Source organism: Balaenoptera physalus (genome assembly GCF_965194825.1).
Source record: "Balaenoptera physalus genome assembly, chromosome: 5".
NCBI classification, from domain to species: Eukaryota; Metazoa; Chordata; class Mammalia; order Artiodactyla; family Balaenopteridae; genus Balaenoptera; species Balaenoptera physalus.
This window is the reverse complement of record NC_138884.1, coordinates 92,746,807-92,773,328: the sequence shown is the minus strand read 5'-3', so window position 1 is coordinate 92,773,328 and position 26,522 is coordinate 92,746,807. Positions and strand designations below refer to the sequence as shown.

Here is a 26,522-nt window from a genome sequence, read left to right as displayed (position 1 = left end):
AGAGATTTAATAAACTTTGGTAAGAGGTTAGGAACTTAGATTTGTTTATTTTATATCTTTTTCTTGGGTTAGCGCTAACAACAGAAAACAAAGAGAATGACAACAGAATTGTAGAGCTAGTTGAAGGAAATAAAAACATATTTTCTATTATTTAGCTAATTAAAGCTAGAGTAAAATTTAGAGGTTGATTTTTTTTGCTATTTTCTTTTACCTAAAACTAACAAGTTAATCATGGTTAGGTATTATCTAGTTTTTTTTTGTATGGAGGGTATACTTTGCTTATTAAATAATGCATTTCCAAACTTTTATCAATTTAGGGAAGAGGAAGGGTGCAAGCACTCTGATTTTCCCACTGAAACATATGCCAAGTACATTTAACTAAAAAAACATTTGAAATGTACACTTTGTTTCTAGAATTTCCTGAGCTGTAACTCCATAGTAACAATGAATAAGATCAATGATAAGGTGGAGAAAGTAGTTGCTTCAAGGATAAAATTCTCTTTTTTTTTTGGAAAAAAATATTTAAAAGAGAAGGCTGCTGTATCCTGATTCATCTCTACTGACAGGACAATACTGAAACCGATTTACTTCACTTTCACCGATCCTTCATCATTTTCCCTGTGATCTCACAGCTATTACAGTCTCTTTTGACATGACCAAACAAGAACACTGAAAAAGAACATTTACTGTATATCTAAATTAATGAAACCAGGGGTAGAAAAAGAAGCACTGTGCCACTTGAGATATTTTTGCTCTCATAAAAGACAGAGGTGCTCATGAGGTCAAGAGCTCTTTTGGTTATAACTTCCAAGCATTCTAGCAATAAGAAAAAAAAGTTCTGTATTTTACTGTACTTCTTAAAATTCTTCTCTTTTTCTTTTTTACTATCCTATTTGTAGCACTCTTGAAAATACAATAGACACAAAAAATCAACTTTCATGTTTCTCTTGGCTGAATATAAAAATTCTGAATATTTTCACAAAATCTCTTATTTTTCATTTTGCTGTCAGCCTTGGTAAAATAAATATTGAAAAATTCTGCACAATAGTATATGTTTCAAGTATATTTTACACTTTTACTTTTATATGAAAATGCTTTATCTTTTTCACTAGTTTATTTCATACTATTAATGAAATATGTCAAGATAAACAAGAAAAATGTGTAGAGAATGACATTAAAATTCATGTAAGTTTGAGATAGTTATCATTTGATATTTCCATTGTCACTGTTAATTGCATGTTACTTTTAATCTTAGGTAAAATTATCTAATAAAATTTTGTTCTTTCTATAAAATATGTAAAAGCATTAATTTTACAGCAGAATTATTTTAATACACTCAAATTGCAATCCCAGGGTGTTTAAAATTGTAGGATATTTATTCCAGAGATGTGACTTCAAGGTTTTTAATCTATTTGGGTTTAAAAAAAACTGTGCCTTCAAATATTACCATGAATATACAAAGTTAAAAGTGAAAATCAAAGTCAGGGATAGAATCTAAAGTTACTTTACCCAAGTATCCTTTGATCTAAATAAATTTGAGGTGAAAATTTCATTTCTTAGGAAAAAGAGTTCAAGGATGTTCCATGCACTTGAGAATATCATTTTGATACTAATCGTTCGTAGATTGTTTCTTTTTCCCCCTCACTCTTCATCTACTTTCTTTTTTGATTCTGAATATATGGTATGTATTCAATTAAAGCAGAGTTATGTAAAATAATCCACTTTTCAGAAGAACTAATGTTTCATAAATGATACATTTATAAGTTCCTGTCACACTCAGAATCTTTCCTCATAAGTGCACTCATAGCATGTAAAACTATGACCAAGACGACCAACTATCACAATATTATCATTGTTATTGTCATTATTATAAAACTATTATAATAATATTACAATATACTTAACAATTAGAAAAATAATCACATCATATATGTCCATATTCTGAGTGAAACAGCTCATTTTTCTGCACATTTCCTTTCAGTCTCTGCTCATATGCATGGTTTTCATTGTCACTTCTACTTAATACTTTTGTTTGCATGTTATATTTGACCACAGTCATTTTTTCCCTGGTTTCCAATTCCTACTCCTGGCATACTGATCTTTCAGTATTAAGGCTACTACTGACGAGTATGGCTCTGCTCATTGGGAGAACTCATAACTACCTGGCCAGCCTCAGAGCAGCAGAATTTTTTCCCCCATGTAAGTGACTAATGACATGCTCTACTGCTCTCCAGTTCAGGGTAAATTGTGGCCCACTGATGTTGAAGGGTAGCAAAATATGCCACTTTGGTATATTGATTATTTTGAGCTGTAGGCAGTTAAAAACCAGCAAATGCAGGGAGAGTCTTTCTCTGAACTCTCCTTATCTGCCTAAAGACAAATCCTCCAGAAAGAACTCAAGTTGTCTTAAATCCTCTCCTGAGAGTTTCATCAACCAAGAAAGATTGATTTCTCATCAGCTAGAAGTTGATACCACACCCAGACAAACTTTGTCACAAACTATCGTATCTCTCATCTATTCTTCTAAGGGCCCATTCAACTTTCCTAAAAACCATTTTCTCTCCCTCAAGAGACCTACATCCCTCCTCCTCTTTCCAGAATAAGATGGTAATTAAGCCTGAATTCTAAGCCACCTCTTTGAGTTACTCATTTTTCCCTGGGTATTTCCCATGCATACATGAGGTATACATGTTAATAAATGTCTGTTTCTTTTTCTCTTGTTAATCTGTTTTTCATTAGAGGGCTCTTGGCTAAGAAGTCAGACGTTAGAGGGAAAAATATTTTTCCTTCCCTACACTATGTGTAAAATTATTACTCCCCTTGTTCTAATACCCTATATAACCACTGTCTTCTGGCATTATCTTCAAGGAAATACATAAAAAACAAACCTATTTTTCTATTTCTTATAATAATAAAAATCTTAAATTGAATTTAAAAATACCATTTACAAAAGCATCAAAACTATGAAATAGTTTATTTACAGATAAATCTGGTAAAATATGTTTTTGAATGTGCATGACCTATATACCAAAAACTACAAACTATTGTTGAGAAAAATTAAAATAAATGGGGAAACAGCTTTTTCATGGGTTGGAAGACTAAGTATTCTTAAGATGTCAATTCTCCTCAGATTTATCTATACATAGAATTCCCAATCAAAATCCCAACAGGAATTTTTGTAGAAATTGAAAAACCAACTCTAAAATTCAGAATCAGCCAAAATACAGAAATTAAAATCTCTAAAATAGCCAAAATGACATTGAAATAAAACAGAGTTGGAGGTTTAACACAACCTAATTTTGACACATATTATAAAGCTACAGTAATCAAGACAGTGTGGTAGTGATGTCAAGATAAATAGATCAATGGAACAGAGTACTCAGAAATAGACCCACACAGGCTTATTTCAAATTTTGTATTTAAACCTTTGACAACTTATTTTTATTAAAGGCAAAATGGTAACTCATTGAGCAAGACTAGTCTTTTCCACAAACAATGCTCAAACATTTGGATAATCACTTGTAAAAATATGAACTTTAATCCAAATTTCACACTATTACAAAATTAATTCAGTGGATCATAGACCTAGATGTAAAACCTAAAGCTATAAAATTTTTAGGAAAAAACACAAAAGAAAATCTTTGTAATCTTGGATTATGGGAAGATTTCTTAGCCAAGACACCTAAAGCACAATCCATTTTTCAACAACAACAACAACAAAAAAAAAAAAAAGAGAGAGAAAGACAGAGAGAGAGAAAATAAGAATGTCTGTTCTTTAAAAGACACTGTTAAAAGAGTGAAAAGGCCAACCACTGACTGGGTGAAAATTTTTGCAAAGCATGTATTGGATCAATAAATTTTACCTAAAATATATAAAAAAACTTTTTAATAATCTCAAAAACCAACTCAATAAAAATGGCCAAATATTTAATTTAATATTTACACAGAAACCTTACCAAAGGAAAATCTCCTATGTACTGGTTAAAGTTTAATCAAAAGAAGCAGTACACTATATTCTGGGGACTTCAGGTGGTTTTAATTTATGTTTCTGTCATTTAAGTCTAAAATTTTAAATATAATTTTACTTATTTCTTATTGGACTTTATAAAAGAAAGATGAGACAAGTAAATTGGTTTTCAAATAGATAACTTGGTTTAAAAAGAAAAAAGCTGGCTCATTAGTTAATAAGAGCTTACTAAATTTTTAATTCATATAAATATCTGTACTTCTATTAGGCATTTTTGGCGACCATGGTTAGATGGGAAAAATAAAACAAAACAAAACTTGATTTTCTTACAACACTACAATACCATGTTTACATTCGTTTATACAGCTTAATTAAATCTCCCTTAGTTTTATTGCCAACATAAGCACTTTTATGTTGCAGTGGCCAAACATAAAGCAAGATATTTAGCAAAATTACTAAGTGGGGAGTATTTGTTGCTTAAAGCTGGATAGTTGATCAATAGCCTTTTAAATTAAATCTGATTTTTTTAATTGCCATTATTCCCTTTTTTCATCAACTTTGCTTAAATAAATTTTAGTCATTTAGGAACACAAAATGCTGAATGGTTCCCAGTGTCTTATTTAGCACAGATCTTAAGCTTTCAGGAGGGATTTTATTTTCTTTTTCCAGATATAATCATGTTGATGCTATTTGTCATGTACCAAAACTGAACAGCTTAGTGTTTTAAAGCCAACCCTTTCTATCAATCGTTCTGAAAGAGCAATGAGATTAACACTACAGGCTTCACATTATTGATTATTCTTAAAGTTATCACTCCAAAAGTTCAATGTGATAACATAACCCTATTTCACCAATCAAAATGTTGAAGAAGAAAGGTTAACACTTTTATCAACTCATCAAACAAATTTTGGCATAGCCAAAGTACATATGTTTATTCAATATATTGTTTTTCAAAATTTCTAATATATTTTGGAATTGGAAAACTATTAAAATTTAAATTGTATTGAGTTTTTTCTTTAGTTCAATTTTATTTACTTTCCTCTCTATAATGTAGTAGTAAGAAAGAGTATCATAATACTACTTTACTTCAATTGGTATAAGATATTCAAAATTAATCACAAATTTAAAATTTAAACCTCTAAGCCATGTTCACCCAAAATATTTGATTAGTGGCACGATATCATCCTTTCTCTCTACTACATACATACACTTACACATACAATGCAAAATCTGGAGAACAAACACTCTAGGTATTTTCATTATTATTAATAAAAATTTAATGTTCTGTAACCACATTAGTAATGTGTTGTCCACCTTCAATAAAAGAATTATGAAACACAATCCTTTTACACATATATGCAAATTCAAGATTATTCTTCAAACATTTGAATATCAAAAAAAAAACATTTTTGGAAAAAGTTAAAAAGACCAACATAAGTTGCCATCTTATCTTCTAAAATTTTGTGAAGGACATACAAACAAAATATTACTGTTCATTAGTACAACTGCTTGATAAAAGCAATAGAGAGATGTTTGTCAAAGTGTACAAACTTCCATTTATAAGATGAACAAGTTCTGGGAATCTAATTTACAGCATGGTGACTACAGTTAACAATACTGTGAGAGAGTAGATCTTAAATGCTCTCATCACTCACACAAAAATAATAAGGTAACTATGTGAGGTGGTAGATTTAACTAGCCTTACTGTGGTAATCATTTTGCAATGTATCAAATCATCAGGTTGTACACCTTAAATGTACACAATGTTACATGTCAATTATATCTCAATAAAACTGGGGAAAAAAGGAATAGAGGACTGCTAAACCAAACAAGTGAGAAGACTACAGTTTTTTAAAATAAATTGTTTTATTTAAAATTCACCTCATTGTCCTTATTCTCCTTTCTCAGCATACTTAAATAAACAAAACAAAGGAACAAAGTAACAAATATATTGCCATTGATCAGCACAGCTTTTAGTCCAGCAAATGAACCATCAAGAACCATACATTTACCCTCCAATCACGACTTACCGAATGCAGTCAAATCCTGATCCAGTCAGATAAGCATTTCGCCCCGTTGCCCTCCTTTTACAGATTCTAAATTGCAAAGGTGTCCATTGTAAAGTTATATTACTGACTCGATTTAATTCAGTTTTCATTGAGTGGTTCTAGTTTCACAGAAGTAAGCACAGTCATCGCTCCCTATCCTTTTCTGTGGTGCTAGATTCCAGGACGCCAGAGGATACCAAAATCCTTGAACGCTCCAGTCGGCCCTTCCTATTCTATCTACAGGTTCCAGATCCGCAGATTCAACCAACCCCGGGTCGTGTAGTATTTTCCGTTCTAGGTTGGTTGAATCTGCGCCTTGGAAACCCGGCAGATTTGAAACCCGTGGATAAGGAGGGCTGCCCGTACTCATCTGCATGTTAGACCATCTTTACATATTCTTTACGTTTGTGTTATTTCGCATAGCTGGAGGTAAAAATTACAAAACATGGAAACTCACTCTAACAATTAAAATATACATTATGCATTACATCATCTTTTCTTTGACTCCATTTCTCATTCTGACTTTTATATTTTTATTACGGTTAAAAACAACACTTCCTTCCTGATTTGCATTTATGAGAACATCCATTGTGAATAGAAGAAATACGTCTGTGACTTTTCTACTTTGGAGCTGGAAGGAACTTTATAAACATTAAATAATTAATTCTCACAACACTCAAGGCAAAGTTTAATATTCTCATTTTATAACCAGGGAAATGAGAACAGAATGCTAAAGTTATTTGCTGAATGCATTAGTTAAAGTGGTTGCCAGGCCTAGGCTGAGCACTTGCAGTGTGAGCCCAGATTTGTAGATGCTATAAATAAACTAGATGTTAGAAGGATTACAGAATATTACTTACAATTAATATGTTAAGAGTTCTTGAAAGGATTATATCTTTTGCTTTGTATAAGCTTCTGAGTAACATGGTCTAACTTTTTGAAGGAATTGCAAAATCAGTAAATTTTGTTAGTAGTGACACAAACCACAGGGTCTTTTCATTTAGTTCAAGCTTCTCGTATTTTTGGCATAAATATGTGATTTTTGAGCTGAATTTTATACTTCACTGAATTCAACATCCCATGACTTGTGTTTTACTTTTCACATTCACAGAAGTAACTTGAGTTACTTGAATAAAGCTCATACAAGTAACAGAAAAAAAAAAACAAAAAACAAAAACTACCGTGTACCAAAATTTGTCGTTAGAAAGGAACAAATTTCCTTATAAAACTGATTTTCTTTCCACTCAATGTAGCTATGCTTTTGGGGATGGATGGAGGGAACGTTTTAATAATGTGAAACTCATGTCAAAAACAGTTTACTCCATGCTTCTTAAGCAGATGAAAAAGCTACTTTAAATGAGAAGCTAATACAGAGCCTGAAGTTCGGAAAACGTTTCTCATCATTTTCATAGCTCACATAGTTGATCAAGGATAGAGATTCCATTAAAAAAAGAGAAAAAAGAAAGGTAACAAAAGGAGCTTAAATTACAGGTGGCCTGGATGCCTGAGTTTTCTCATATAATATCAAAACACTGTTTATTTCCAACTTTTCTCTCTACGCCATAACAGAGGGTGAATGAAATGAAGGAATCTTAGATATCAGAGAAAATAAAATGTAAACTGAGCTTTTGGACTCCAAACTTTGAAAAAAAAAATCAGCTATTTCTCTTCCATTTCTAAATATCCTTCTATTATTCTGATACATAAGTATATGTCTTTCTGATGATGACTATAAGTATATTTAGATTATGATAATGAATTAATCTAATTTATGTGCAAAGATTTAAGAACAGGGTTTTTCAGGCATTTTCTTAGCTTTTAAAGCTAAACAAGGACTTTTTTTCTTAAAGAAAACGTGTTTATATTAGTGAAAGCTTTATTTGCTTTATTGCTTTTGCTTCAGATTCAGAACACTTGCTGCCATTTCACTTTAAAGAGTATTTAAGAGGTTTTCTAGAGTTTTTTTCAGCTGTTGATTTTTTTTTAATCTCTAAACTCCTACCACTTTGTTACAAGAAGATGAATCTTAAAAGTGCAGAGCAATAAAATTTCAAGTTGAAAGAGACAAAGTTTGAAAAGAAATATTTTCTCAAAGGAAGTTTATTATGATTTGCAAGGAAAAACAGCTCAATTTTATCTTGACCTTTGGTTGGACTTCTAGATGATCCTATAGGTGCCTTCAAGTTCAAATATCTTAAAAATCGTATAATACTAACATTATAGCTCTAACATAATTATATTTTTAAAAGTAAAAACCCTTTAAAAATTACTGATATTCACAGTAAAAACTGATATTCTGAACCTTAATTCCAACCAGAAATGTGAGTACAGCAAGAGAATATGTATCATTTTATAATTTTGTAGTATGAAGCCTGTTTTTATTCCTACCTTATGGAATAAACATTCAGTACATGTATGTCTACAATACATATAATTTTAAATTAGATAAGTGGCCAAGTATGGAATGTATAAAAAGAGGCAATCTCACTGCTGGAACTGTGTTTACTCTGAAATAACTAAATAGCAAAGATTCTATTCTGAAATGTTTTCCAAAGGCATAATAATAATTCAATTTGTTATTTTCATAATCGCTCCTGAATTAAGAATTCACAGACATATCAAACAATCATATAGGGCACAATTGAGTACTTATCACACAGTAAATAAATTTATCCATTTTGTGTGAAACCACACATCATTTTTATCTAATAAATTTAATCTTACTTAATACTCAAATATTGTTTTCCAATTCTACCTTAAAAAACTTAATGAGAGCTACATTGCATGAAACAAATTAAAATTGCACATACCATGTGTAATTTTAGAGGTGACACAGTTTTCCATGGTGGGGTGAGATGATATTAATTAATTAATCAGCAATTTAAAATTCTTCCCTCTCTACACTACCTCCTAATAATTAACAAACTACATCTTATGGGATACATAGTAATAATGTTTACTAGTGCACAATTTCCAATTCAAAAAAAATTTTACGGGAGTTAATTTGGTAAAATAATTAGTAAAAGCATTTGATTTCCCCTTTGAAATAGATAAACTCAGTAGTTGATTTATTTTAAACTGTCCTAGATAAATTATATTTTATATTCCAATCCCAATGCATTGGCAAAGTTTTCTGGAACCATTATTTTGAGAAGACTGTGAAACTTACCTTGACTCAATGTAACAGAATAGCATGATAGAAGTGCTATCTTTTCAAAGTAAAAGTAGAAAATGTATGGCATATGAATCATACGTATGCTATTTCAAACTTGAGTCTAGTATATAAATACTGAGTTAATGATTAACAAATGAAGCAAAAATATTCCTCCACATGGCGACTTATTATTTGACTATATGTTATTTGCCATATGGTTTATATATTGAAACTTGCCAAGTAAGAGATTGATGTTTAATAAATAATTCCATGTACTCTGCAGAGTTGCATATCCAGTACTATACTTTAAAATTCTGGTTTCCTGTCGACATTTAATTGCTCAATTCACATGCTTCTCCCTTTAAAAATAACCAGTTTCTAAACTATGGGGGGAGGAGAGGAGATTGAGAGTGGAGAAGGACTTTTTATGATCTTTTCCTCACAAAGTAAAAGTACAGTACTCTGGGACACATTGATTATGTATTTATATAGAGATAATATTATGTGAGAGTAAACATAACCTGTTTTTATCCATTTAATTTAGTTATACTCACTCTACATGACTAATCATACGGAAAATTATCTCTTTCAGGGTTGATCTATATGAAATGTAAAAAAAAAAAAAAAAAGCTTCCTAAGACATATATTAAGTAGACTCCATTAGTGACCTGTCATGAGCTCATGCGCATTAAACCTTTGTAAAACATTTCCAATGTTCTAGGATCTGACAAGACCATTATAAGTTAATTTAGTATGCAAAATTTTTGCAAATACATATAACTTTTATTATTTTCAGGAATTAAAAGTCATTCATAAAAGTGGTTTACATAAAACAACTTTAATTAAGTAATTTATTCATTCCCCTGTGACAGTCTTCACACATGATCGAAGATGCAGGCTGAAGAAGCATCATCATTTTTAATAATTTCAACATATTCTACTAAATGCAAAAAAACAGTTGTAATTAGGAAAGAAATATAAGTCTCTGCCATATAAGTGTTATTGAAATATGTTATTAAAAATGAAGTACACACTTGATGAGTGATGCTGGGTAGCCACATTTCATACTTTAAAACCAAGGCCAACAAAAGATCAAAATACTCAAGGTGTGTAAGCATTGATTACTTTAGACCCCTCGTAAAAGTTGCCTGATTTCACAAAGGCAATAATTGCGGTCACATGGATAAATTAAATGCATGTTGGAGAAAAACCTTTACCAAAGACAACGTTTTTTAAGTAATATCTTTGAATATTAAATGCTTGTTATTGAAGATTCTAAAGGGAACATATTAGCTCTATAGAATCCAAACAATCTAAATATGAAAGAATTAAGATATAATCATTTTATGGTTGAAGTAGGTTAATGTATAGTTATACAATTAAGCAAATAATTTAGATATCAATGCAAAATCTTCTAGTCTCACGTTACTTGTTCTTAAAGCCAACATCCTTCTACATAAGAATATTTTGGGAAGTGCTGAGAAGACTATTGACTTTATCTGATATATTTTCCCCAAGAGTTTGTCATTACTTTTCTACAGTTTTGTCAGGAGTTATGCCTTTTCGTTATGTATTCTAATATATTTCACCAAGTATTTTAAAAATAATTATATATAAATTCCAGAAAAATATATTGAGTGTGAATGAGTTTGTCAGTTTGATGGTAGAGAATGGAAAGGAAAAACAAAGGCAGTAGATCAGTGTAAACCAAATTAGCAAACTTGATGTATCTTGCTGGGGCAAAGCTTGTTACTTGTAGCCTGCATTTCCAAATGCTTAAATTTTCACTGCACTTAGCAACTTTGTTTCCAGAAAATTGAAGATTGTACTATGTTTCTATGAAATTTACAACTTTCAGTAATGAAAATGCTCCTTAGCATAATAATATTTATAGTCTTTCTCTAAAGCACAGGGTTCAAAACTCCCCCCAGATGATGGAAGATCTTAAATGAATGAAATAATTAGACAAACGTGATACTACACTGAGGTGATTTTTATGAACGTTAATAAAGACCAGTGACTAAGGCCTTCTACACACAAGGCACTGGACAAAGCTTTTTGTATATATTATCTCTTTTAATTCTCCCCACAGTTATATGACATAGAGAGTTTTATCACCATTTTTCATATTTGGAGCCTGAGTCAGAAGGACCATTGGCCAAAGTCATACAATTAATAAATTAAAAAGTAGAGCTTTGTATTGGGTTTGCCAAAAAGTTCCTTTGGTTTTTAAGTAAAAATAAAAGACACATTTTTCATCTTCACCAAGAATGTTATTGAACAATGTATTAACCCTTTTGTTCCACTACCTTCTGCCATTTTTCAGGCAACTTCATAATTCCATCTTCTCAAAACTTTTTTTATCTTTTTGAGCAAAGAACTGTTCCAGGTGCCTTTTACAGTCTTTCAGGGAATTGAAAATTTTTTCCATTAAGAGAATTTTGTAAAGACCGAAACAAATGGAAATCTCAAAGTGCAATGTCTGGTGAATATGGTGGTTGAATCAGAACTTCCCAGCCAAGCTGTAACAGGTTTTGCCTGGTCATCAAAGAAACATGCAGTCTTGCATTATTCTGATGGAAGATTAAGCGTTTTCTGTTGACTAATTCTGAGTGCCTTTCGTCGACTGCCACTTTCAGTTGGTCTAATTGGGAGCAATACTTGTTAGAGTGAATCCTTGGTTTTTTGGAAGGAGCTCATAATAGAGGACTCCCTTCCAATCCCACCATATACACAACATCACCTTCTTTGGATGAAGACCAGCCTTTGGTGTGGTTGGTGGTTGTTCATTTTTCTTGTCCCACGATCTGTTCCACATTATTGTACGGTGTCCACTTTTCATTACCTGTCACAATTTGTTTTAAAAATGGAACATTTTTGTTACGTTTGAGTAGAGAATTACATGTGGAAATACGGTCAAGAAGGTTTTTTTTGCTTAACTTATGTGGAACCCAAACATCAAAGCGATTCACATAACCAAGCTGGGGCAAATGATTTTCAACACTTGATTAGGATATTTTGAGTATGTCGGCTCTCTCCCACGTGGTATAACATTGATTGTTCTCTAATATTGTTATGATTTGATCGCTATCAACTTCAACTGGTCTACCTGACCGTGGAGCATCGTCCAGCGAGAAATCTCCAGTACGAAACTTCACAGACCACTTTTGATACATTCAATCAGCCACAGCACCTTGTCCATACAATGCACAAATCTTTTTGTGCATTTCAGTTGCATTTTTACCTTTCTTGAAATAATAAAGCGTAATATGCCGAAAATGTTTTTTTCTTCCATCTTCAATATTAAAATGGTTACGCAAAAATTCACCAGTTTTGATGTCTTTTTTTAAATGCACACTGATATTACAGCTGTCACATACAACCTAACAAAATTTTTCCAATGAAGTTAAAGACAACTAAGTGCTACTAAAGCCATCTTATGGAAAAAAACAAACAAACCTTTTGGCCCACCCACTATGTACGATAGAATATTACTCAGTCATAAAAAAGAATGAATGTCATTTTCATCTCCATGGACCTAGAGATTATCATACTAAGTGAAGTAAGTCAGAAGAGAAAGACAAATACCATATGATATCACTTATACGTGGAATCTAAAATAGTACACAAATGAACTTATCTACTAAACAGAAACAGACTCACAGATATAGAGAACAGAGTTATGGTTGCCAAGGAGGAGGGCAAGGGAGGGTTGGATTGGGAGTTTGGGACTAGCAGATGCAAACTATTATATATAGGATGGATAAACAAGAAGGTCCTATTGTATAGCACAGGGAACTATATTCAATATCCTGTGACAAACCATAATGGAAAAGAATATGCAAAAAAATATGTATGTATGACTGAATCACTTTGCTGTATATCAGAAACTAACACAACATTGTAAGTCAACTATACTTCAATAAAAAAAGAAAAATGAAAAAAAAAAGACATGAGTTTTATCTGAGTTCTGAGGGATGAGCATCAGCAACATGAAGAACCATATTTTTCCTATGATAATACCAAATTTTCATATGAAAATATCATGACTGTGTATGAATATCAAAATTTCATGTAAGAGTTTTTATACTGGAGGAGAATGATGATTACCAGCTTGTAAATACAACTTTAAACTCGTTACAGTAGAAAATGCTTTTCACATGCATGCTGCTAATGGGAAAAAACGCCATTAAAATACCATTTTATCTATTATATAATTCATATTTTACAGTGTCTTTATAGTATATTGGCCTTTTCTTTTACAGGGGGGTTTAAGATTACTTAATTCAATTTCAAACTGGGAACAAGTTTCATACTAACATTTAGGTCATTGTCAAATATAACCTTGCAAGAGCAACATATTAGATAATATGAGCAAAGCCAAGAGGTTTGGTTATAATGAGTGTTTTTATCTACCACCTTCACCCATTGTGTTTACCTCCCACCCCTGGCAACCACTAATCTGTTCTCTGTATTTATGAGTTTGTTTGTTTGTTTTTAGATTCCACATATATGTGAGATCATACAGTACTTCCCTTTCTCCATCTGACTTAGCTCACTCAGTGTAATGCCCTCAAGGTACATCCATTTTTGTCACAAATGTCAAGATTTCCTTCTTCTTTAATGGTAGAAAAATATTCCATTGTATATATGTATACCACATTTTTGTATCCATTCATCCATTGATGAACATTTAGGTTTCTTCCATGTCTTGTCTATTGTAAATAATGCTCCAATGAACATGGGGGTGCAGATATCTTTTCAAATTAGTGTTTTTCTTTTCCTCAGATAAATACCCAAAAGTGGGATTTCTGAGTCATATGGCAGTTCTGGATTTCATGTTGTGAGGAACTGCCATACTGTTTTCCACAGTGGCTGCACCAATTACATTTCCAAGAAAGAGTGCACAAGGGTTTCCTTTTGTCTACATCCTCTCTTGTCTTTTTGCTTATAGCCATTCTGACTGTGTGAGGTAATATCTCACTGTGGTTTTGATTTGCATTTCTCCACTGATTAGTGATGTCAAGCACCATTTCATGTACTCCTTTCCCATCTGTATGTTTTCTTTGGAAAAATATCTATTCAGATCCTCTACCCATTTTTTAATAGGATTGCTTGTTTTTTTGCTATTGAGTTGGATGATAATAATGCATTTTTCATGTTCTGAAGATTCAAATCAACACACCAAATATAAGCAAAATTATGTTAGATCTAGTACTATATAAAACCAGATACATTTCAATAGTAAAGTAATAAATGTAGGCCAACCTTCAAACTTCCAGAGTTACTGGATCATGTTATTGATCCTTAAAACATTTTCAGTCAATGTATCTAATTTCACTTTCACTTGTATTGATTAGTAGGATTGTGCATTAGATTAGCCATCCAGAGAAAAATATTAATATGTAAGATTAGATTACAACAATAATACTCTGTATAGTCTTATTTTTCTTCTTGTTAATTTTTTAGATAGTGTTACTCTGATCTTAGGTAAAATTCAGTTATTCCTGGACTCTTGAGACAGTCCCATCAAATAAAACCATGTTTTACCATAATTATAAACATAACCTTTGGGTTTATTTTCGTCCTTAATTGTAACTTTTATTTCCCTTGATGTCTATATAGCTTTATGAGCCTTTCCTATTGTGCATATTTTGTCAGGTATCTCAAATAGCATTTTGAAATCTGGAAAAAACAAAACAAAAAGGTAGGAAGGAAAGAAAATAAGAAAGGAAGTGAAAGAGGAAGAAAATAAGGAATATAGTTACTTAGTTAAACATCAAACTGAGAAGAAACCTCATACAAATGTTCTCTCTCAAATATAGCCATGCAAGGGCAGGAAACTAGAAAATGTGTGCAAAAGTCAAGTGAAACAAAAGGCAATAGATACAGACCCACAGCAATCCAGTTAACAGAGGTTTCAGATAAGGTTTTTAAACTAACATATATTATGATAAATTTATTCCATGGAAAATTATGCAACAATAAAAAAGTATGAATGACTGCTATACTCAAGAATATGAATAATCTTACAGACATAATATTGAGTAAAGGAAGACAAACCCAAAAGGCACATGTATGAGTTCAATGTATGAAGTTCAAAACTGTGAAAAATAAATCTATATTTCTAGATATCCAAAGATTTTTACCTAGTAAGGGCCATGAAAGAGCTTGCTGCAATACTAAAATAAAATACATATTTTGATCTATGTGATGATGCAAGTTTTTATACATAACGGTTAAATATGTGCATTAAGTACCACTTATAAAATGAAAAAGTGGATACTATAAATAATTATATTCCAAATAATATGAAATATATATGATATACATATAATTTGAAATATATATGAAAGATAAAATTTCACAGAACAATGAAACTTGCCAAAGATTACATGAGAAGAAATAGGAAACATGAATATGAATACCAAAGAATTATTATCAATAACCAAATGATTTCTCAAACATAAAATTGGCACAGATAGATTTTTCTGGTGAGCATACACAAACTTTTAATTAATAGCTCCAAACATATAAAATGTCTTCCCAATTTAAATTGTGTATACTTTTCCCCCAAATCATTTATAACTTAGAACACCTTATTACTGGAACAGCATAAGAAATGAAAATTAAACAAACCAAGAAAGTAAGTCCAAGAAAAATATACTATGTACATCATATACATATTATGAAGATCAAGTTAGGTTTAGAGCAAATATTTAACATTATTTTAGCTTTAGAAAATCAATGTAGGTAGTCCATCATGTTAACCATTAAAAGAGAAATTTTATATGATAATCTCAGTAGATGCAGAATAAGTTAGTGATGAAATTCAATATCCATTCTTAATAAAACCTACTAGCAAACCAGTAACAGAAGGGGACTTTTTTGCATTGATAGAGATGTATTAATTAGGGTAAGTTAACTGCTTTAGCATATGATCCCCAAATTTAAGTGATCACAGGATATAATTTTTCTTGACTATACAATAGTTCAGTATATAGGCTCCTTATGAAAGGATCGATCTGGGAAACTCTTCTCAAAGTAGAGATACAGGAACCAAGTTCCTTTTATTACATTTCTCAAATATACTCTATAGACTTTACTTTCAACTACAATAAGTAGAAAAAAAATTGATTGTGTAGCTTTTATGTGCTAAGCCAGAGTGGAGCACATCACTTATTCCTATAACTATTTATACCTAAGTCAGTCTCTCCTAAGGTTAATTGAAACTGGTAAACGTACAGCAGATCTGTGCCCAGTTAGAAGAGAGGATACAATTTTGTGAATGCCTAGCAATTGCAACTACTAAGTGGATCTACAACATAGCTAGAGAAAATATCATACTTGTTAATAAAAATATTTGAACTTTCATTTTGAGATGTGAACAAGACATAGACATCTGCCAGCAACATTTCTATTCAACATTGGGTTGGAAGTCTTAACTAGTGCAATAGGTCATGAAAAGGGAAATAATAGGTATAAGATCTGAAAAGGAAGAAATGCACACTCATTTTTTCATTAAAAAACCCACTAAATTGAATTTGAGTTTCAATATAGGCTAAAATTTTTTGTGTTAAATTTAACAAATTTGTTATATTGAAATCAATAGTCAAGGATAGAAAAGAATCTTGAAGTGAAGAAAATGGGGATGAGTGATTTCTCTATCAGACACCAAGACTTCTTTTAAAGTTATAAAAATTAAGATGGAGTGATGTTAGAGCTGGAAGAGAAAGAAAAAAAAACACTGAAGTAAAATAAACAACCCAGAAAACTACCCATAAATATAGAGCCCTTGAATCACAAAAAGGTCATACTGCAGGAAAGTGGAGAAATAATTATCTTTTTAATAATTTGTAATGGATCATTTATATATCCATTTGCTAACTCTATCTCACACCACAAATAAACAAAAAGGCATTTAAAATATCTTACCAGCACAATTAATAACCCTGAATATATGGATGTATGTCTAGCCACCCTGTACCAAAAAACAGCTTAAAAATTGACAGAAGTTGAATAAACACTATTTCTAAATTTAATCCTTACAAACTTCAAAAAATTCAGATAGCACAGAGACCATTTTTAATTAAAATGCAAATAAATATCACCTTAACATTAATACATATATATTTAATTAATATATATTAAAATATTTATTAAATATATTTTATATATTGAAATAACATTAAATTTAACTTATACATAAATATATATCTATATTAAAAATTACTGAAAATTAAATATCTATCACTAACTCATTTCCATCTGTATTTTTATCATGTAATATTGTTCAGGAATACTGAATGGGCAAGTTAGTACATGAAAATTTTAATGCACCCTAATTAAGATATTTGTTTTATTCTTACTTATTTAACAACAGAAATTAAAATTAGAAATAGATTTCTTTTCATTAAACTTCTGTTAAAAATTTGGGTAAAGAGTATTTTCTGATTGGAAAAGAAAACCTTATGTTTACCCATGTAATTTTATCAATTTTGGGGGAAAGAGAGTCATGATAATAAAATCAATTCCTGTGTCTTAGTAATGCCAAATGAGCTTCTCTTGATTTCATTATCCTCTTGAAGTAAAAACAGAATATTCTACAGCTTCTCTTAAGTCACTTTATTTTCATTTTTAAAAAAATTAATAGACTTTATTTCCCAGAGAAGTTTAAGGTTTACAGAAAAGTTAACAGTATGTACAAATATTTCTCATATACTCCCAATACCCCTTCCCATAGTATCCCCTACTATTTACATATTACATTGGTATGGTATGCTTGTTATAATTGATAAACCAGCACTAATACTTTATTAATTAAAGTCCATAGTTTGCATTGGAATTTACTTTTTATATTGACCAATTCTATGAGTTTTGTCATATGCATAATGTCATGAATCCACCATCATAGTATCACACAGAAAAGTTTCACAGCCCTAAAAATTCCCTATGCTATGCCTCTTAATCCTTCTCTCCCTCCCCCCCACCCACAGTCCTTGACAACCACTCATCTTTTGCAATTTTGCCTTTTCCAGAATGTCATGTGGTTGAAATCATTCAGTATGTAGTCTTTTCAGGGTGGTTTCTTTCTCTTAGCAATAAGCATTTAAGTTTCCACCATTTGTGTACATATTTGTGTGAATGGCTTAATAGCTTATTTTTCTTGGTTACTGAATAATATTTCTTTGTATGAATGTACCACAGTTTGTTTATCCATTCATCTACTAAAGGATATCTTGGTTGCTTCCAACTTTTGGCGATTATCAATAAAGATTTTAGAAACATTCATGGGTAGGTTTTTGTGAGGACATAAATTTTCAACTCATTTGTAAACACCTATGATGGTGATTGCTAAATTGTATGTTTAGCTTATGTTTAGCTTTATAAGAAACTGTTAAATTGTATTCCAAATAGGCTGTAGCAATTTGCATTCTCACCAGCAATGAATAAGTATTCCTACTGCTCTGCAAATTCACCAGCAATTGGTATTTTAAGGTTTCTGTTTGTTTGTTTTTTGACCAGGTTAATATTTGTGTAGTGGTATCATATTGTTTTAATTGGCAGTTCCCTAATCACATATGACTTTGAACATCTTTTCCTTTGCTTATTTTCCATCTGTTTATCTTGTTGAATAATGTGTCTGTTCATGTATTTTGCCTATGTTTAATATGGGTTGTTTACTTTCTTACTGTTGAGTTTTAAGAGTTCTTCATATATTTTGGATACAAGCCTTTTATCAGATATGTTACATCTTTTGTAGTTGTCCCAAGATTCTTGGATATTCAGTTCCATATTTTCCTTTTTATTTTTGTCTTTGCATTTTTAATTTTGGAAATCTCTATGGATATATCCTCAAGCCCACTGCTTATTTCCTTGGCCTTATCCAGTCTACTGATTAGCCTATCAAAGGTATTCTTTTTTTTCTGTTAGGGTGTTTTTTATTTCTAGCATATCAATTTGATTCTTAATATTTTAATCTCCCTGCTTACATTACTCATTTGATCTTACATGGTGTCCACTTTTTCAGTAGAGCCCTTAGCATATTAATTATAGTCTTTTTATTAATCATAGTCTTCCTATTCTGATAATTCCAAGAACTCTTGCCATATTTGAGTTTTGTTCTGATGCTTGCTTTGTTTCTTCAGACTGTATTTTTGTGTTTTAGCATGCTTTGTTATTTTTTGTTGAAAGCCAGGGGTGATGATGTATCCAGTAAAAGCATTGAAGTAGATAGGTCTTTTATGTGAGATGTTTATGCTTAACTGGCTAGGAGTTCAGATGTGTTTACTGTTTGCTTTAGGTATAGGTGTCAGAGGCTAAAATTTCCTCTAATATCTTTGTTTTTATCTCTCTTGTTTTCTTTGGATTTTCCTAGAGACTCCTCAAATAGGGTCTGAGACTTGCAGGGCTTTTTTTTTTTTTTTTTTTAAATCTGTAATCCCCTGTTGTTATATAGGATCTTTACTGATATGGTGGTAAAGTGTTAAGACAGGGGAAGTGCTCTATGGTTCTATGATTAGGCATGTGTCTTTCATTGAACCTGAGTTGGGTATTTTCCTTCTTCCATATCAAAGCCTGGAGTTGGATTTTTCTCTTCCCACAGGTTGGGTAGACTGTGGTAAAATCTCAGTTGATCAAGCTCTTGTAAAATACTTTCCTTAAAGGGCAGACCTTGTTAAGAAAAACAGAGAGCATAATACTACTTCAAAATGGTGACTGCTTTCCCCTTCTCTCTGCTGGAATGAGGAGGAGATTTATTTCAAGTGTTGAAAGTGAGAATCTGGTAGCCCTCCTTACAAAATTGTGGGGGCATCCCTAAGACTGGGCTCCTTCAAAGTCTTTAAGTCACAAGCTAGTCTGTACTAAGCCTCCAGCAATTTATTACTTAGAGTTTAAAATGTTCCTACTGATATTGGCTCCAGCTTTGGGCTTCTGCATCTGGGCTACTCCTCACATGATCTTTGATTCTCTGTATGTGCCTGTCTATCGCTCCAGTTTTTATGGCATAAGTTTGCCCTGGAACCTCAGTTCTCTGATGGATCCAAGGAGAGTTGTTGATTTTCAGTTTGTTCAGCATTTTGTGTTGTTGTTGTGAGGATGGGGGTGATGACTTCCAGTCTCTGTACATGGTAGACTGGAGTTTGGTAGCTTTGTAGGTAGAAGTAACATATTATCATTCTCTACAGATTCTTCATTTACAATGATAATTTTGTGTCACGTTGCATCTTCTACCTTTTAGAGCGAATGGAAATTTGGGATAATTGAACATGTTTCTCATTGTTTTAGTTACTAAATCTAGTGATGCTATTTGATTTACCTCAGATTTAATTTCAATTAATTCAGTGAACACTGCTTTTTGGAATCAGAAAAGTGTCTGTCTGGAGAAAATATTATGCAAAATGTGTGTGTGTGTGTGTGTGTGTGTGTGTGTAAGGGTATGAGTGCTTGTGTGTACTTCTTTTTAAATAACATAATTATAAAGTTAACTTAAGAAAAATGAAATCTATGATAAGACATTTTACAAAGCTACTAATATGTTTGTGTATTTTGACATATGACTAAAAATTCATAAATACGTCTAATAAAATAATAACTGAATTTTCCCTCATTTTCATTTAAATTGCTAAAACATAGAAATAAGTTATTTACCTGTTCTGTTGTGGCTTTTCGTGGTTCAGGACCCTTTATTTGTTGAAGTCACGTAGGTTCCTATACCATATTTTCAGTTAAAAGAAGTATCTCTAAAACACATTTACACAAATGGACTTTGAAAAGAGTTGATTTTTTAACGAGAATGAAAGTTAGAAAAGAATGAACGTGGAATGCTGCTTCGGTTTGGGAGTACAGTGAAAAACAAATTGACATGATTCTGAAACAGAATAGAGAGAGTAGAGACATTATTTTTTTAAAAAGATAATGAGAAGTGTCAAGTGTTAAAGAGGATTAAATGATGGTGGTGGAAGTTGGGGGGGGATGTCTTGGGGAGTGGGGGAAGGTCAAGGAAAAGTTTTCTGGAGTAAATGATGTTTGAGTTTAAGTTTGGGGTCACTGAAAAGGAGATTGAACAGAAGAACGGTCCAGGCACAAGGAACTGAATCTCTGAGGTTGAGGAAGAGAACAACTGGGCACCTAGGGGTGGGCACCTTAGTCTGTGGGAGGTGGGGATGGGGGAGGGGCATTGGACCTTTGGTTTTTTTAGAACTGCAACTGGAGCCTTCCTCCATAGGAAAACACCTTGCTGAAGCTTTCCCGAAATGTTGCCAACACCTCAAGTTTATCCCACTGCCAGATTGCTCTGACCATGATATGATAGCAGGAGGTGGCCACAGCTCCTGCACCTCCCATGCAAAACAGCCCCAGTGACATTCCTTCTTCCTCTCTCAGCCATAGTCATAGAAGATTACTTTATCATCTTAGAGGAGCAAAATCAGACTTTATCAAAATTCAAACATCTGCATTTTGAAAAACACATTTAAAAAATGAATAGGCAAGCAATAGACTGGGAGAAATGTTTATAATACATATGTCTGAATCCCGAAATATGTATTATGCATAAAACAACTCCAGTGTTAGAGACAAACCAGGAAATGAACAACAACAATTAAAATGACCTGAAGAAACACTTCACAGAGGAAAATGTCAAATAGTTAAACAAGCATTTGAAAAAGTATTCAACATCTTCAGTGAAATGTAGTTAAATCTATAACAAGATAGAGAAACACATCCAACTGAGGGATGGTGAGGAATGTAACAACCAGAACTCTACATTGCTAGTGAGAGTGTAAAACAATCATTTTAGCAAACAATATGGTAATTTATTATAAAGCTAAAAATATACCTTTCCTATAATTCAACCTTTCTACGACTAAGCATTTAATCCAGAGAAATGAAATCATATGCCAATATAAAGAATTTTACAATAATATTTCTAGCAAATTCATTCATAATCACCAAAAATCAGAAGACAACTCAAATATCTCTCATCAGGTGTAGATAAATAACATGTGTATGTTCATACAATGTACTACAACTCTGGAATAAAAAGGACAAATTACTGATTCACTTAACATGTATAAATCCCAAGGCATTAAGTTTCACAAAAGACACCACAAGCGGAAGAGTTCATATTTTATCATTTCATTTATCAAGTTTAAAACTGACAAAGCTGTTTCGTGGTGAAAGAAAGCAGAAGAGAATTTGCTCCCAGGGATTTGGTGAGAATGGGGATGTTGTTGATTGGAAACTGAGACAAAGGGAGCTATGTCTATATTTTAATAAAAGCACACTTTACATGGATGTATGCATTTGTCAAAACCTATAGTACTTATATTTAATAACTGTTCGTTTCAAAGTATGTAACATATACCTCAACAATGAAAAGCATTAGGAAGATATTTCAATAAGGACGTTTCAAGAAAGGTGCTCCTGAAAGAGCAATTAAGGTGAAAACACATCTCCCTGCTGAGTTTCCATGTGCTTCTTCAAGTCCAAAATCCACACTTATACATTATATCCCATCTGTACTTTCCTCCACAGGGATATTTCTCAGGCAATTTTCCCACCTCTCTTCTGATCCATTTTTTTTTCCTTTTTAACTGGATCCTTATCCTCAGCCTGAAACATGCTTCAATTTCTCCTAACTAAGGAAAAGTTACCTCCCACTTCATATTGTACTTGTCTTCACGTTTCCCACACTGAAGTCTCCCTGTAAATCCAATCCTCTTGCAGGACTGAAAATGGAAATACCATATTCTCCATTGATAACGAGGAAATCTTTGAATTATCCTTGATTCATTTTCTCACACTCTATGTCAATTTCTTCAGCAAATCCTGTTGCTTCAACCTTGAAAATGCATCCAATTTCCCTCAACGGTTTACTACCCGCATCCACCCCAAACCACTGGGACCAAAGGCAATGTTATCTAGTTCCTTGTTATTCCATGGCCTCCCAACTGGTTTCCCTGCCTCCAGCCATCTCCACTTCTGTCTGTTGTCAGTACCAGTACCATAGCCAGGGTAATCTCCTTACCATATCACTGCTCTGTTCCAAATTCTCTAAGGGCAGGGTAGAGTTGACAGTATCTTCATAACATAAAATTCTTCCTCCATCTGACACCTTTTCCATTCTGAACATGTCTTCTACTACACGGAGTCTCACTGTCTCCCTTGCTTTCTCTTAGGCAGTAGTTTTGAGTAATTTTCTCCGTTGCCTCCTTCAAGACTTGGATCAAATATCTCCATCTCGGTGATCTTGACAAGGACGGTTTTGGTGGAATAGTAGCTGTGAAATCCTGATTAAAGTGGGTTTAAAAGAGAGCTGGTAGAGAAGAATTTGAGGCCAAATGTAGACAATTCTGTGAGGAACTTTGCTGAAGTAAGAAACAAAGAAATAGTGCTTCAGCTATTGGGGAAAAGGGTTAACAGTGGCCATTTTTTTTTTTTTCGTTTTTTCGTTTTGGTGGTGGTGTTAAAGAATAAGTTATTTTGATGCTTGTTAAAAAAGTAAGACCTATCACCACAGGTGTCAAGAGTATCTCAGCATGGGAGAGAGATCAGGCTGAACTCTAAATATATACAAAAGAGGAAAATGGGGATTGATAGCCAAGGAGCAGTTGGGGGAGGGGGGTTGCTAAATGGAAAATTACTGAGAAGAGGCATAAAGGGTAGGGGGATTCTTTCTAAACTAACTTGACATAATTCTTGCTTGAAGGTAGGCCAGGGTGATCAGATATCACCTGGGAAATGATGGTGTGGGATAGAGGAATTTGATCAGATATTGAGGATGATCAGATAACAGAGGTAGGAGATTCTCTACAAATTGCTTTAGCAGGATTCTTGCCAAAAGTAGACTCTTCAAGGATGGACATGGAAGCCCAAAGATGATGCCTAGTCTGAAAAATGCTCAGAGGAGCCTGACTAAAGTTTGGTCAAGTGGAGAGTCTTTGTTAGTGATTATTGTTGTTCTAGATAGGAATATTGGGATATGCCTGTTATGTGATAGGAGAACACAAAATGTGGTAGAGAAGAAATCTATATAGGAGAGGGCAATTTTAATTTATCCGTCCATTACTTTTTAACAATGTTTCTTTATACCAAGCTCAGGGGATGCAAATAAAAAGAGACACTGATCATAGGATGGCAGACATATAAAATATGGCACACATTCCTTACATTCTCTAATTCAAGGAAGCATTATCTGCTGTAGGAACTTTAGGGTTTAACTCTACCTATGGGGAGATATTCCAGAAAGAGATGGGATTAAAAGATAATGTCTCATGTAATAAAGTGATGGCACTATATTCTCCACAATTGTGGGTTCCATAGATAGATTTTAATCAACTGCAGTTGGTGTAATCATTTATTATTGCTGTTTACTTTAAAAAGGAGAACACTAATAGAGAAAGATAATTTTTTTTTTTCCCATAGGGATGGGTGCATAAATCAGAGGCAATTGTCCTAGATGTGATGTTACTAAAGTAACTCGGGTAAGACCTGATGGTACCTGAATTAAGTGTGCCAACTGTCAGAAAAGGAAAAGATACAGCTCTCCGATGTCCCTCCATATGCTACAACCAACAAAACACTTTATCAACCTATTTGTCCAGCCTATACTGTAAGATAAAGACAAACTGCCTTTGTTTTATAAACATAAGCTTAATGTTATCATAATTTTAGATTTTATGATCTCTTCTTTGACTTGTATTTCTTTATCTTTAATCAGTCCTTTACTTCTTCTCTTGAATACAGTTGACTCTTGAGAAACAAGGATCTGAACTCTGTGGTTGCATTTATATGTGGATTTTTTTCAATAACTACTGTAGGACTAAATAATCCAAAGTTAATAGAATTCCTGGATATTAAATCAAGGATATGGAGGAATCCTATATACAGAGTCCACTCTAAGTTATATATGGACTTTCAACTGCTTGGGGGGTCAGAGCCCCTAACCTCCGCATGGCTCAAGGGTCAACTCTATATCATTCCTTATGTTCTGCAGGGAGATACAAATTAAATGTACCTGAATAATTTTTCTGTTCACTTAAAATGGGACTTAAATGAGGGTGAGAGGTTTTTAAAGTGTGATATGGTAAGTGAGAACTAAGAATGACCACATATACACTTTATTCTTAGAGACGGGAAGATGTGCAAATATTGTTTTTCTTACATTTCCTATTATTTAGAGACACAAACTTAAATGTTCAAAAACAGTATTTCAAAATATTTTATCACCACTATTTTTTTCAACTTACACACCTATATTACCTGGGTTGTTTTAGAAGATTATAGTTACATTTGCTACCACTGCTTTTGATTATAGTTTTTGGTACAGTTCCCATTTTTCACTCTTTGGTAACTAAAACTGCCTTTGCTTCCTCAATATTTGTTTTTTCTCATTCATCAATGAAATTAAATATATATAAAAGGTTAAAGCCTTGTGTTTATTATTTGCAGAATGGAATTTTAACAATAATTCTTGTATAAGTAAAGGACAGAATACAAAGAAACATGTTCTTCCTTTGCAACAAAGATTAGAAAACACATGGTAGAAGATGGTAAGGACCCTTCAGGCCTCTCTTGTGCCTATTCTGTAAAACAGTTTCCCAAAGACATGTTTTCATTCTAGCGGCTCTTCAGTTTTATTTACAGGTCACAGGCGCAGAAATGTAAATAACTTTGCAAACAGAAGAATTTCTGGAGACTGGGACTCTTAATCTAACTTTACTTAGATGTCTTCATACTCTTAAATTCTTTGAGATACCTGAGGCAAAATTGTGAGATATGGTTGTCCTTCGCTCGGAATTCTAGGTTAGGAGGCGCCTAAGGCATGGAAGAATTTTAGTGAAAAACACGAGTGTTTCTGGCCTGTGGTTCAGGATGTGTTCCCTTCTGTTTCTTTGTTGTCAGCTACAGAAAATAGGATGCATCTGTTATGTACCGATGTGGATGTTCTGCAGAGATTCTGACAGAGGTGAAGAAGTAAATGGCCTGAGGTGAGTACATTAAAGTGACTCTCATGTTGGCATAACCGTTTTATGGTTTTAACAGAGAACTCTCTATATCCAGTTAATAATATCATTTTTATCTTGAGTTTCCTGCATTGTTGAACTAAAGTATAAAGAGCCTTTTGGAACAAAGCTGTGCATAGGTTTTGACTGTGCCTTTTATGTGAGTAGAGCTCACCCTGGTAGGTTGAGAATTCATTAGGTAAATTTGTACTGCAACTGGTTGTGTTCTATTGAAGAAAACATGAACATTCTGTGAAATATTGATTTTTTTTCTTTTTTTGAAAAATTTCAAGTAAAGCTGTGAACCAGCATAAATTAAAGGTGACTCTCTTCCTCCAAATATT

At 32.6% G+C, this 26,522-nt stretch overlaps 1 pseudogene across 1 annotated transcript in view; it reads right to left on the bottom strand.

Moving 5' to 3' along the window:
• Nucleotides 1-26,522, bottom strand: part of LOC309662117 (DNA-directed RNA polymerase III subunit RPC4 pseudogene) — a 47,416-nt pseudogene extending 20,894 nt beyond the window's left edge. Inside the window, exon 1 of the transcript in view lies at nucleotides 1-26,522. This exon is cut by the window's left edge and continues 20,894 nt beyond it. The product of the transcript in view is annotated as a DNA-directed RNA polymerase III subunit RPC4 pseudogene (transcript).